Source organism: Cnephaeus nilssonii (genome assembly GCF_951640355.1).
Source record: "Cnephaeus nilssonii genome assembly, chromosome: 9".
In the NCBI taxonomy this organism is placed as follows: Eukaryota; Metazoa; Chordata; class Mammalia; order Chiroptera; family Vespertilionidae; genus Cnephaeus; species Cnephaeus nilssonii.
Window position 1 is genome coordinate 72,846,076 of NC_137080.1, and position 14,794 is coordinate 72,860,869.

A 14,794-nucleotide genomic window follows, 5' to 3' on the forward strand; every position below is an offset into this window, starting at 1 on the left:
AAATAGATGTGTATTTTAGAAATATTTGCTATACATCTGAACAGTATTTTTTAATTCTTTGAAATTCACTTCACAAAGCTGAATGCTGATTGGAGTGGTGCATTTTCCAAAACTTAATGAAACAAATACTCAAACACTTCAAGATCAACTACCCCCAAAGTTAACCTTGGAAGCCCAGGAATATTTTTGTATCTATTAGGACAATAGCAAAACAAATGGTTATTCATTCCAACTCTTTTTCTTCAGTGATTAATATATAGAACTATTTTGTCAAAACATACAGTTGAGCCTACCCTCCTCTGGATTTTATCATTATAGGAACAAATGCGTTCCCTTCCCTGGTTAAGTTATTCTGAGGCAAGTGTCCTATTACCTGCAACTAAAAAGAAATGTCACCCATTGTTTTGAGGCACAACAAAGAGTAAGACCATAGGCTTAAGAATAGAAAAGACTCCTCTATTCTCCAGGGTCAAGATGTTGAAGTTCCACGAGAGGAATTTTCAAACACCGTGCTGGCGAGGACTGCAACTCCTTGGGCCCCAGCCCTGGCTGAGAGGGTGAACACCAAGGAACGGCTGTGAGTGTCTGTGCAAGCTTAGAAGCTGGAGCTAAAGTGCTGGAAAGACTGTGGCTGAACCTGCCTCCACCATCACAAGTCAGTGCTGGACTAGCACTGGCAGCACATTTGTCTATTAATTACTGTGGGGACATTTGTCTATTACTGTGGGGACATTTGTCTATTACTGTGGGGCACTAGGTGCAGGGAGAACCAGGGGACAAGGGTTGCACTGGGCTGCAGGGAACACAACCCTTTGGTAAAATAATGAGATCTTCATGTTTCCCTTCTGTGAAAATAGTAACCAGAACCAACTATAGGAATGAGTAAGCCCCTGGGAGTTCTCAGGCAACTACAGAGAGAGGAATCTCGAAAATAAAAGAAATTCTCAAGAAAATGTGGCAGGGCTGAGGGTAATATCTGTGAAATATTAAGGAATTATAACCTGCCTTTCCATCTTGCCTTCCTTCCTGTTTCCAGCAAGGAGGAGACAGCATGGTGGCTGAGGGAGGTGGCTAAGGACACAGCAGTGAGAAAGAGTGGGGGTTCTATGTAGAGACCCCAGCCAGTCAGGGCAGTGGCAGGGGTGACCTGGAGGTGGTAGGCAGCAAAGACAGCAATGTGAGTGGGAGATCTAGGTACATTAAGTTATTTTTGGTTGAGCAAAAAAATATACTGAGGATAATAGGTGCTGTGTTTCTCACTGCCAGAGAACGTATTTACAAAGAACTCCGAGATGCTGGGTTAGAATTGAAGGTATCATTAAGAACCCATGATCTCATTATACACACACAGATAGATACAGAAATGTATACGGATGTGTGTATGTGTATTTGCTTCTTATAACCTTAATGTATATACATATATATATCCCAATCATATATATACTATATATACATATACATATACATATACATATACATATACATATACATATACATATATATCCCAATCCTGTCCCCAGATAAAGTCTCATTTTTTTCAGTTACAAAAGTAACATACAAAGGGATATCCTAAAGTCATCCTGACTCCGTTCCAGCATTAAATTGTTGAGAGATCCACCTTTCTGCAATCTGCCTAAACCTACTGCAGATAATATTTCAGGAATACATGTCATGACAGTAAAATATTAGATATTCAACAGGAGAAAGCAGAATTATCAATTATGCCTACCACACAACATGAAGTCGCACATTATAAATGTTCACTCTCTAGATGTTGTTAGCGCTTAGAGAAGTTGTCACCTCAGCAAATAATTCCTGTTGATGCTAGAAAGACATGACATGAACATTGCTCTGCTTTAAAAGGGGGGGTGGGGTGACTATCACTGACAAAAAGCTACCACTCTAACTTATTTCACTTCCACTTTATGCTAGAGATGAAATTTTAAATATTAAAAACCAGAACACATAACATGCAGAGAGAAGCCAAGGAAAAGCAATTAGAATTGTGAAATATTAATTTTAGCTTTTGCTTCTTATAACCTTGATAAATATATCAATCAAAATGTTTACTTTTCTGCTAAAGTACAAAATGCCCTTGTAAAATGAACATGTATCTATGAACTCTTTTACTCTTTTTTCACAACTTTGCCATCCCCATAAGCAACAGAAACAAATTTAGCATTAGACACCATGATAACCATTCTAACTCTACTCAATGATTCTTATAGGAAATATATATTTATTTTCTATCTAACTCAGAAACATTGTTTTGCTAAATTGCCTATCCTATATAATCCTATATAATAAGAGAGAAATATGCTAATTATCCATTACGCCCTGAGGCGTAACGACCAACCGGATCACAGATCAGCAGCAGGTTGGGGCAGCAAGCTACAAGCGGGCTGCGGAGAGCTACAGGAGGGGGCAGGGCAGCAAGCTATGAGGGGGGTGGGGGGAGCTACAGGAGGATGGCAGCGAGCTGCTGGTGCACAGATTCGTGCACAGGGCTACATAGTATCTCAAATGCTATTTGAACCAGCATAACATCTTACTGATTTCCTCATTAATTTCATGAGTTAAATAAAATCTCTGACAAGTTCATTTTATATTTACAAGTTTATTTCATATCTTAACTTTTAGAAAATTATCCTTTAATACAATAAAAACATAAACCATGTCTGTACATAATTATGATGGGTCTGTTTATGCAACCACCTTGTTCATTATTAATTGTTTAGATAAAAAACTACTGATGAAAATAAAAACCATTTACATACTATCATATGTTATTGTCTCCCTCATAGGATTCATAATTTTCAATATAAAAAAATTAATGTACTGGTTCATTTTCTCCAATTGAATTTTTTTTTCATTTTTAAATTTCTTTTTCAATTACAGTTTACTTTCAATACTATTTTGTATTGGTTTCAGGAGTAGAGAATAGTGGTTACACAATCATGTACTTTACAAAGTGTTCCCTGAAATCTCAGTACCCAACTGGTACCATATATTATTATTATAGTTATTATTAACTGTATTCCCTAAGCTGTATTTTACAGCCCCATGACTGTTTGGCAGCTACCAATCTGTATTTCTTCATCCTTCACCTGTTTCACCCAGCCCCCCACACCTGTCCCCTCTGGCAACTATCAGTCAACTCTGTGTCAATGAGTTTGTTTCAATTCTGTTTGTTTATTTATTTTGTTGTTTAGATTACACATATAAGTAAAGTCATATGGTTATTTTTCTTTATCTGACTGGCTCAATTCACTGAGCAAAATACCCTCTAGGTTATAATTTCTCTGGTAAGCTCAGAAAAGCTAGGAAGAAAAGTGTTGACCATTAATGAACAACTCACAGACAAGGGAGCCACAGCTCTGGCAATTGGCAGGGGGTTCTCTTGAGTGAGCGTCTCCTTAAATTATGCTTGAGAATGAACGAGTACATAGAGATGTGAAAAACCCATACAAATACATGCTTAATGAGCAATGGGACCTGTGCAGATACACTCAACACAGCAGCACGGACTCTTACTAAATGACAAACTATGCGCTTGACTTCAGCAAACAATAAATAGCAACCTGTAATTCCAACCACTCTCACTGAGATGCCAAGAGATGCAGACATTTCTTAATGTTAGGTTCAGTGAAAGGCTCATGCTGTTTATGTCCAACCAGTATGATTTCTGTTCTGCTATATTTATTTTGCACAAGGGTATTATTTGAATTTACTGTTAAAAGGCAAGTAGAAAGGTCTTACTTTAAGATTTTTCTGTAGGAATTTCTATAAGGAAAAGATTTAAACAGAGTGAGCTTCACAGAGAATGAACAAATGAGGCTACTGGGAAGCAATTTAATTTGGTCAACAAATACAGTTACTGTAAAACCTTGTTAGTTGATGGAATCATTCAAGATGCTGCCAGTCAAAAGTCAAACATATTCCCTAAATGATAAGAGATTTCACAAAGACTGGATTAATCAGAGTACGGGATATCCTTCATCCCAGAGAAAACTCTTGAGTCAAGGACATGGAGGAATGTATGTATATGATTCAAAGTAAATCAGCTGCCTACAAACAACTACAATTTGTTTCCAAAAGAGAGAATTAAAGGGAATATGATTCCAAACAAGTACTAATCTCGAATTCCTTTTCTTACATCTCTCCTCGGCTGTCAACAAGTAATCAAAACTGTTTACAGAATCCTCAATAGGAAGTATTGGCTTAGAAGATTCTCCTGAGGATAAAATACAATTTGAACTAGACAAAGCCATGGTAAGCTCTCTGCCAGAATGTAAATTGTTGTTATTTCTATGTGATGGTATTCTAAATTACTTTAATTTTCTTATTGGCATTCCTCTGTATTCTCTGAAATTTCTGAAGGGAACATAATATTACTCTGATCATCAAAAAAAAGCAAATAGACATATATAAACATATGTATATTTGTGGAAATTTAAATATTTTTAAAAGAACATTGATCATTCAAAAGTCTTCCATTTTAAAATAATTTAGGAAATAAGCCTAAATTTTTAATTAATAATCTTATTAGCTTTTTAAAAAAATACTTCAAAAAATTCTACACATCAACTATACAATATTTGATGATTAGAAACTAAAATTTTGGAATCTGGTTTAAATATATTTTACATATTTTAAATAAAGCACATGAAGTGACAGTATTTACATAAGTACTCAGAAAAAAAAAATCTGTTCTCAAAGTTTGTGGCAGTCTAACCCTCTCAATGTAGGACAAAAAAAATAATTCAAACTACTAATTAGGAAGAAAACTCTGAAAAAGAGAAAGGTTTGCCTAGTTTCGACTCAAATAAAAAGAAATAAGTCTGTCAAAGAAACACAAATACCATATTATTTCACCTATATGTGGAATCTAAAAAACAAAATAAATGAAAAATAACAAACAAACAAAAAAACAGAAGCAGATTCATAGATACAGGGAACAGAGTGATGGGAACAGACACTTTTCCTGCTCTTCATATCCCGAGTAAAAGGAGGTTGGGGGTACTAGGTGAAAAAGGTGAAGGAACTGAGAAATACAGATCTGTAGTTACAAAATAGTCCAGGGATGTAAAGTACAACTTAGGAAATACAGTCAATCCTATCTAATAAAAAAGTAATATGCAAATTGACCATCACTCCAACTCACAAGATGGCTGCCCCTATGTGGTCAAAGATGGCTGCCCCCTGTGGACACAAGATGGCCGCCACAAGATGGCCAGCAGGGGAGGGCAGTTGGGAGGGATGAGGTCTGCAAGGGAGGGCAGTTGAGAGGGACCAGGTTTGCAAGGGAGGGCAGTTGTGGGCAATTAGGTCAGCAGGGGAGGGCAGTTAGGGGTGACCAGGCCGGCAGAGAAGGGAAGTTGGGGGCGACTGGGCCTGCAGGGAAGGGCAGTTTGGGGGGGGGGGGGACCCAGGCCTGCAGGGGAGAGGAGTTGGGGGGGGGGGGACCAGGCCTGCAGGGGAGGGCAGTTGGGGGGACCAGGCCTGCAGGGGAGGGCAGTTAGGGGCAATCAGGCTGGCAGGGGAGCAGTTAGGCATCAATCAGCTGGCAGGGGTGTGGCTAGGGGGTGATCAGACTGGCAGGCAGAAGCGGTTAGGGGCAATCAGGAAGGCAGGTAGGCGAGCAGTTGGGAGTCAGCAGTCCTGGATTGTGAAGGGATGTCCCAGATTGGAGAGGGTGCAGGCTGGGCTGAGGGACACCCCCCTCCCCCGTGCACGAATTTCGTGTACTGGGCCTCTAGTAATATTATAATAACTATGTATGGTGCAGATGGGTACTTGAAATACCAAAGATTCACTTTGTAAATTATATGATTGTCTAACCACTATGCTGTACACCTGAGACTGATACAAAATGATATTAAATGTAAACTGTAATTTAAAAATAAAATTTAAAATAATTTTTTAACTGTTAGAGCATGGGATTTGAACCCAGTCTCCTAGGCAGCATGAATTCAAACCCTCTCTCATCATCACTGTATTGCCTTCAGGACTTGAAAGCAATGGGCACAATGCTCTATCCACTGAGCCAAATTGGCTAGGAACATGCCTTTTTTTTTTTAATTAATTAATTTATTTATTTATTTAATATTTTTATTGATTTCAGAGAGGAAAGGAAAGGGAGCGAAAGATAGAAACATCAATGATGAGAGAGAATCATTGATGGGCTGCCTCCGGCATGCCCCACACTGGGGATCGAGCCCGCAACCTAGGTATGTGCCCTGACTGGGAATCAAACCGTGACCTTTTGGCTTATAGGTCGATGCTCAACCACTGAGCCACACTGGCTGGGCAGTTTTTTAAAAGTTAAAATAAATGTGTAATTTTTTCCATACAATACTGCCAACTCAAACTGAAAAAACAAAATACCTATAAGCCTTCAATACGAATCCAAAGTCAAAGTGGCCACAGTTAAAATAAAAAACAACATAAAGAGTCTGATGTAAACAATATAATAAATCCAAATTATAGCTGCTGAACTCCCTTAAAAAAACAGTAGTGACTAAGTGATGTCTATCCTAACATGCACCATTTCCTTAGAAAGCTCAAAAACAAGATGCTGAGCTCATTAACTTGGGGAATAAACATGGAGAGCCAGGGACCACCCTGCCCTGGAGATGACAATAAAAAAATAAATAAGTAAACAACAACACTGCCTTTAACTAAACGCCACAGGATTCTCCAAGTTTCATAAAACTAATCATTTTAAGCTAAATCTGTCAAGGAGCATTTAAATGTATTCCATTTTCCTTCATGCATGAGGTAATATAACTTCTATGCACTAATCTCCAGAATTATGCTGATTTCTGGAATACCTTAATTTTAAAATATGCTCATATTCATCAAACTCAAAGAGAGCTACAACTGCAGGCCAGGCATGGTGGGTAATTTTAGAGGCCATCCACTCTTTGTTCACATTGTAAGAGCCAGTAAAGCACTTCCCTTATTATTTGTAGTGACAATTTTCCTGCTCTTCATATCCCGGGACACATTCACTAAGATTCAAGAGTATTTGAAACTAGCCCTCCCCTGAAGGGTTTTCATTTCAAAGTAGTAAATTAAAGCTTGTAAATATGAAGATTTCAACAAGAAGTACGTTTGTCACTGACACACTAAAAAGAGAATCCCTTTGCATTCTTAAAGTTTAGGGGGCAATCTTAAAGAGCAAATCATATATTAGAAAAAAAAAATAATTTGGCAAAAGACTGGATTTAAAATATTTCAAAACTGAATATAGACTTTTTGAAGCCAATTTTTAAAATGCTGTTAGGAAAACATCTAACTTATTTTAGTGACCAATACCATCCAATACCATTTAAATAGGAAGTGGAATTGGGGGAGGAATATATTTTAAAATCCTTCCCAAGGATTTTTGTTAGTTGCTAAAGTATAAATCATCTCTCTTCCAATAACTTTATCTCATAAAATTCTACACTGAAAATGAAATCTAGGTCTTAACCCTCCCCACCAAAAATTTTTCTGCACCTCTATCATTCCACCTCTGCTAGGCAAAGGGTATGAACGAAAGCTTGAGCAAGATCTAATAGAGTCAGGTGAAAACTGAGTAACTGAAAAAGACAAAGAATGAGTGAATAAAGGTGGGGAAAAATAATGACAGCATCCCAAAACCTCGCCCCTAAGCAAAAAATAAATAAAATGCCTTATCTGTATAATTATGTTCTATAAAAACTGCAATAACAAGAAATAAAGTGGTAACACTTTCTTTCAATTTCAAAACCAGTGCACAAAATAACTTTTGTTAGGAATATACATATCCACAAGACTCTCAGGGCTTGTGCAACTTAATTAAGTAAAAGACTCTATTGGGAAGATGCCTTGTTTTCATTCTTTCACTCAAACTCTTGGCCAATAGTAAAATAAACCTATTTATCACAAAAAAGGGTTAAACCTTTACATGAAATGTGCCATGCAGAAATGTATTTCATTACAGGTCCTTTGCACATCAACAATCAAGCCCAATGCACAACTCAAAGGCCCTAGGGCTGGGTAAGCAGCATCCAATCTAAGTCATGTCAGTCTGTATAACACTCCTCAGCAGTCAGTACTGCCAATGGGAATCCAACTCATTATTGCTTATAAGTTCTGTGACTCTAAGAAAGTTGAAAATCATGTTTTCTGAAGACGAATGATCAAACATTTAAATAGGCATTTTTCTCTCAAATGACTGCTGACATCTGCAGCTCACAATAGGTGACCACTGACAAATCACATTATGCTCTGGAAGAGACTTAGGAACCTTAGAAGGATTTATAAGATAGGATGTAGTTTTTCACACCTTTACTCATTTCAAATCCTCTTCATCAGAAATAAAACTGTCCCCCTGGTTCTTAAAAATTACAACCCAGTCAATACCACTGTTGGCAAACTCAGCAAAAGCCATGAAATCAAGCATTACCTGCCTCCCCGTTCTAATAAGTGAGAGGAGGAAGTGAATGCAAGGAAGAGAGAAGATGGGGACAAAACAAAAGGAAGAGATGGGAGAAGTATTTAAAACTTACAAGCTGAACTTAGAACTAATTTTATTAATGAAATAGTGACATAATGTTGCTAGAATCTGAATGTAACTTGCGAATTGCTGACAGAGCAATCAATCAGCAGCTCCAGAGAATTCTAAATTAAAAATGATCAATCACTATACTCAAGAAATATAATAAAGCCCATTGATGGATAGAAGAATAAACGCCCACAGAGCAATTGTGGGCGATGTCTAGTCGCACAGAGGTGCTAGCAATGAAAGATCTCAAAGTCAGAATGGACCACAAGTTTAATCAATCAGCATTAAAAGACGATTTAAAAGAAACTTCATGTGAAATACAGCTTGATAGTGGTACAGGAGAAATGTATTTAAATCAACACTATAATGTTGATTAAATATTGAGACAGATTACCATGACAGGTTGTGAAATTGTCTTTCTTAGAAACTTTAAAAAATGTGATACAATAGCTTAAAAGCACAGGCCTCGCCCAAGTCAGGAGACATAGAAAGGGCCCCTGCCGGTATTCAGGTTCCTGGCAACAGCTTCAACATCCAGTACAGATGCACATTTTACAGCGACAGTCATTGAGCAGCTCTCAATTATCCACAATAATGAGGACCAGAAGTTGCAAGTCAAAAGCACAACCTTGCCCTTCCTCTAACTGTATCTAATTCTGATGACAATTACACAACAAATTAACATGCAGGCAAAGTCCTGTTATATTGTGTACTTCCTTATATGGAGCTTAGTAAAGGGAAGGAAAAGGAAAACGCATTTTGTGGGAGTGATATTAATGGAATGCTCCAGAAAAGTAAAGGAGCAGCAAATCTAAAATTTATTAGGATTCTTTGAGTATTAATTACCCTTGATTGACAAAGAAATACCGCATTTGGGGACACACTTAAAGCTAAATTGAGATCCTATGGAGTCTGGAAATAGTAAAAGGAAACTGGGGAGTAGCCACTTCTTGAAGCAAATGAGCAGGGAGGTGGCCTCAATGTGGTAATAAGAAAAAAGGTACCCATGAGATAGAGATCAGAGGGGAAGTTTAGCCAGGCAAGTTATACCAGCTCAAGTGCTAGAAGAAAGGGATGTGAGGCTCAGTGAAGTTCTCCACTCCTTTCACTAGGATTCTTAAGAGTCGGAGCCCCTATATCAAAGCATATTTTACAATGTTTGTCTCTTCTTTTAGGTATTTGTTTTCTACTTCGTCTCCAAAGTTCTTTTGAAATTATCTAGCTGTCTTAATAGGGTAAGCACAGTTTAGGCTGGAGGTTAAAAGGGGAAGGTGTAATATGAGTGAGAGAAGGGAGTCCCTGGCAAGGACAGCAACACAGAGGCGAGAATGGTCACAGAGTTCAGACAGCATGTCCTTCCTGAAGGTTCTTCCTCCACAGTCCCTATTCAAACCTCAGCAAGTTCTGTGACACAGACAGAAATCCATTTCTGTCAAGAGTTTTCATCTCCTCCACAGTCTAGCTTCTTACCAAAAAATACTGAAAAAAGTCAGAGAACTCAATGGTTTGCATATTTCAAATCACTTTGTTCCCATTTGGTTCTCAAATTTTGGTGCCCAGAAGAATCCCCTGAGGGTCCATCCCTAGAGATTCTAATTCCCTAAGGTCAGAGCAGAGACCCAGGATTCTGAGCTTACAGAGTACACCACCCTTTCAGAAACTCAAGCTGGGGGAGAAAAATACTTCAATGGCATCAGGCAAACAACAGAAAGAAAAAAGTTCAATCAAGGAATTAAAAGAAACACCTACCTCAATTCATTTGTTACTCAATAAGTAAAATGAATTGTACTATATAGATAACTTCATTCTACTTCAGAAATGTAGCTACTTGGTTAATTTTCAACTCTGATATCTCAAATGAATAGCATCACTTGACAGTTATTACCAGTACAGAAAGAGCTGGGGTTTCAGGGCAAATTCTTGTGAATTTTTTTTTTTACCTTCATCCAAGCACACTGCTTTCAATTACAGACGCTGTCATCTTGTGACTGGAGGAGCTTCGATAAAATATTATAAAAGCAAACCATTCTGACAACAACATACATTAAGCATTTACAATATACAAGGCACTGTACTAACCTGACATTTATATGTATTAACCCAACAGCCCTATGAGGTAGGTCTTGCTGTTGTCTCCAATTTACAGGTAAGAAAACTAGGATACAACTTATTGGTGTGATCACTTTGTGAGGTATATAAATGCCTAATCACTATGTTATACACCTGAAACTAATACAATCTTGTATGTCAACTATAATTGAAAAGTGAATTGTTAAAATAAAAGAAAGCCTGGGCACAAACAAGTTAAATTACTTGCCCACACAACTATTAAGTGGAGAAAGCAGGATTCAAATCCAAGTCTCTCTAGATACACCACATAATAGACTCACTCAGGCTTTAGGAAAAAATTAAAAATTAATTTTCATATCACAAAACAAATGAGAGAACTTGCTATTGACTGTAAAATTACAGAATAAAACATGAAAATAAATAGTTCTAAACACCTGCTTTGAGTGTCTTGTATAATTTAACTGTTAGCTTCTTAAAGGATACTGGTTTGTCACCTTTATTCAACCACTGAAACTTCTGGCTGCTGTTTAAGGTTATCCGTAACTGCTAGTTAAGATAAAGCTCACTTAATAATTTCTGCTCCACACTAAGAGAATAAATTGCCTCTCAAAGGATCCCAACTATTGCCAACATATGTGCCCTGTTCCCTTCAGTATAGAGCAAGAGCTTGATTTTTTAAACCAGGAATGAGTCCTAATCTTTTAATACAATTTAAAAACAGCCACAAAGATTTATATACATTTTTCAGGCCATCATCTAGTACTGAGGTCGGCAGTCTGACGGTAAATATTTTAAGCTTCGAAAGCCACAGTCTCTCTCTCTCTCACAACTAGTCAACTCTGCCACCAAAGCCATAGATAATACATAATGAATAGGCATGCCTGTGTTCTCATAAAACTTTATTTACAAAAATTAGCAGCTGGCTATATTCGGTGGGCGGAGCCTCAGGGTGCCAATTCCTGGTTTAAAAGGTACCACAGGCAGTCCTCGGGTTACGTTGGACTCGACGTACGTTGTTTCGTGGTTACATTGCCATTTCCCACTTATTTATAAAAAAAAAAGTCCCGTCATTTCGACGTATGTACATATGTGCTTTATGTTTATTTTTATTTGCCACAAGTAAAGGTCAGAAATTGTTATCTTTCTTTTAAATTTCTTTTACTGTTTCACTTCATCACTGCTGTGCATGTGCTCCATGTGAGTGACGTGGGTGCTTATGTGGGTGGGTTCCGACTTACAGTGAAAATCGCAGTACGTCACGCCGTAGGAACGGATCTCTGACGACGTAACCCGAGGACCTACTGTAGTTATGATAGAAGAATTTAGAAAAGGCTGTATGACTTGTTTGTTAAGTAAAATTCCTAACTACTTCTAGTAAATGTCCCTGTTTAAGTTATGGTTTAGGGTGGAGTATCCGTTGGGCATTCTGCTAGCACTGCTGAGCCACAGCAAAATTTTGTTTCTCAAATCAGACAAACAAATATTCAACTGCCCACTATGTCGATGACAAAGGACTGATACTCAGTTCCTCAAAGTTCCACAGTTTTTAAGAGCTTAACACCCTGTGAGGCATATATTAATGGAAGGCTCTCAAAAAGACTGAAAATACTGTTATATGTTTCTGTGAATTATAGAAATTCTTTCCAAAAATATTGTGTTTTTTTTAAATTTTTTGTTAATCCTCACTGAGGATATTTTTCCATTGATTTTTAGAGAGAGTGGAAAGGAGGGGGCGAAACAGAGAGAGTGAGAAACATCAATGCAAGAGAGACACATGGATTGGTTGCCTCCCGCACGCACCCTGATCAGGACCAGGGATCAAGCCTGCGACCTGGTATGTGCCCTTGACCAGAATGAAACCAGGACCCTCAGTCCTCAGGCCGACATTCTATCCACCGAGCCAAACCAACTAGGGCTTCAAAATTATTGTTAACTGTCACAGTCTTAAAAATGAAATGAAAAATTAAATTTTTATTTTAATGACACTATAACTCTATTTGTGGAGTTGTTTTTAAATGCAAATGTTTTATTTGCTAATTGGCTATAATCAAGACAAACAGGTTTTCTCTTTTTTTTTATTTTCGAAGAAGTTGTTGTGTTCACCTTCAGTTTTAACAGTCCCCATCACAGAATAAACAGAACAAGAGTCTGGCCTCCCAAGTTTCCTTATTCAATACTTTTTGCTTTTCCTGCTTCACAAAAATTTCAATACAATTTTTGGTATTTTAACATACCAACCCCAAGTTTCAAAAAGTTTCTGCTTTACTATTTTCACTAGAATCTAAGCACATTTCTTTCATGAAAGTAATTTTAAAGTCTACCAAAAAAGTAAGTTTTTCTCATTTCTCATACTTCCAAGTTCATTTATTTCAAGAGTTGGCAAATTTAGTAATCTAATTTCCTCTCCTTTTCACAAAACCTCACAATGCCAGTATTTCATTCACCTTACTTTTACAAAGGCTATGTTGGTGATAACATATTAATTGGAATAGACTACATCCATATTGAGGAAGAAAATGTTTTAATAGCATGTAATTCCAATGGTGAAACCAAATGCTATGGTAACCCCAAACCTAAAAAGCCTGCTTCAGTGTTGTGAATTGCACCCACAACTACTCATGCAATTCTATTACTTTAGGTTCAAAATACATATCGCAATAAAACATGCACACACTTATCTTGGGAAAGCTTAACTTATAAAAATAAAACCATGTTATGTTTGACAGTGGAGAAAGAGAGATAAGAACAGTGAAGTTATCCAAGTTAAATCTGGGCCACAATACTAACATACATTTAGCAGCTTTTATATGAAAACTAGAGGCTCACTGCACGGATTCGTGCACCAGTGGGGTCCCTAGGCCTGGCCTGTGGGGATCGGGCCAAAACCAGCCCTCCAACATCCCCTAAGGGATCCCAGATGGTGGGAGGGCGCTTGTCGGGTGACACATGTGGAATCAGGCTCCCTCCTCTCTGGTTCTGGGTGCGTCACTTGAGAACCACAGCTGCCAAGTCACCGCAGCTCAGCAGCTCCTTCATTGAGCATCTGCCCCCTGGTGGTCAGTGCATGTCATAGCTACCGGTCGGACTGTCTGCCCCCTGGTGGTCACTGCATGTCATAGCTACCAGTCGGGTGGTCGAACGGTTGGATGGTCGCTTAGGCTTTTATATATATAGACTAGAGGCCCGGTGCACGAAATTCGTGCACTGGGGGAGGGGTGTCCTTCAGCCCAACCTGCACCCTCTCCAATCTGGGATCCCTCGGGGGATGTCTGACTGCCTGTTTAGGCCCGATCCTAAAGGGATCGGGCCTAAACAGGCAGTCAGACATCCCTTTCACAATCCAGAACTGCTGGCTCCCAACTGCTTGCCTGCCCGACTAATTGCCCCTAATTGCTTCTGCCTGCAAACCTGATCACCCCCCAACCACTCCCCTGCAAGCCTGATCGATGCCTAACTGTTCCCCTGCCGGCCCGATCATCCCCAACTGCCCTCCCCTGACAACCCGGTCACCCCCAAATGCCCTCCCCTGCATATTCCCTCTTTATTAGATAGGGTTTTTTCTTTAACATATTGGACAGCCCTAATTGGTTTGGCTCAGTGGATGGAGCATCGGCCTGCAGACTCAAGGGTCCCAGGTTCGATTCTGGTCAAGGACATGTACCTTGGTTAGGGGCACATACCCAGTGGGGAGTGTGCAGGAGGCAGCTGGTCAATGTCTCTCTCTCTCATAGATGTTTCTAGCTCTCTAGCCCTTTCCCTTCCTCTCTGTAAAAAATCAATAAAATATATGTAACAAAAAAAGAAACATTTAAGACTTCTCCATATCTGCCTGGCTGGTTGAGACCACAGGCTGCCGCCACTGAGAGGGGGATCGTGCCATGGGGGTGTGCGCCCCTCGCAGGCTTAGACTCAGCCCAGGCTACGGCCATTGGGGTGCACACCCCTCGCAGGCTTAGACTGAGCCTAGGCTATGGCCTCTAGGAGGGGGATCGCGCCATGGAGGTGCATGCCCCTCACACACTGAGACCCCAGCCCAGGCTACGTCTGCTGGGAGGGGGATCGCGCTATGGGGGTGCGCGCCCCTCACACGCTGAGACCCCAGTCCAGGCTAAGGACGTTGGGGTGCACGCCCCTCACTGGCTTAGACTCAGCCCAGGCTATGGCTGCTGGGAGGGGGATCGCGCTGATGGG

The 14,794-nt window shown here is 39.3% G+C and overlaps 1 protein-coding gene across 1 annotated transcript in view; it reads right to left on the reverse strand.

Moving 5' to 3' along the window:
- Positions 1 to 14,794, reverse strand: part of PRIM2 (DNA primase subunit 2) — a 288,462-nt gene that overhangs the window by 181,963 nt on the left and 91,705 nt on the right. The window lies entirely within an intron of this gene.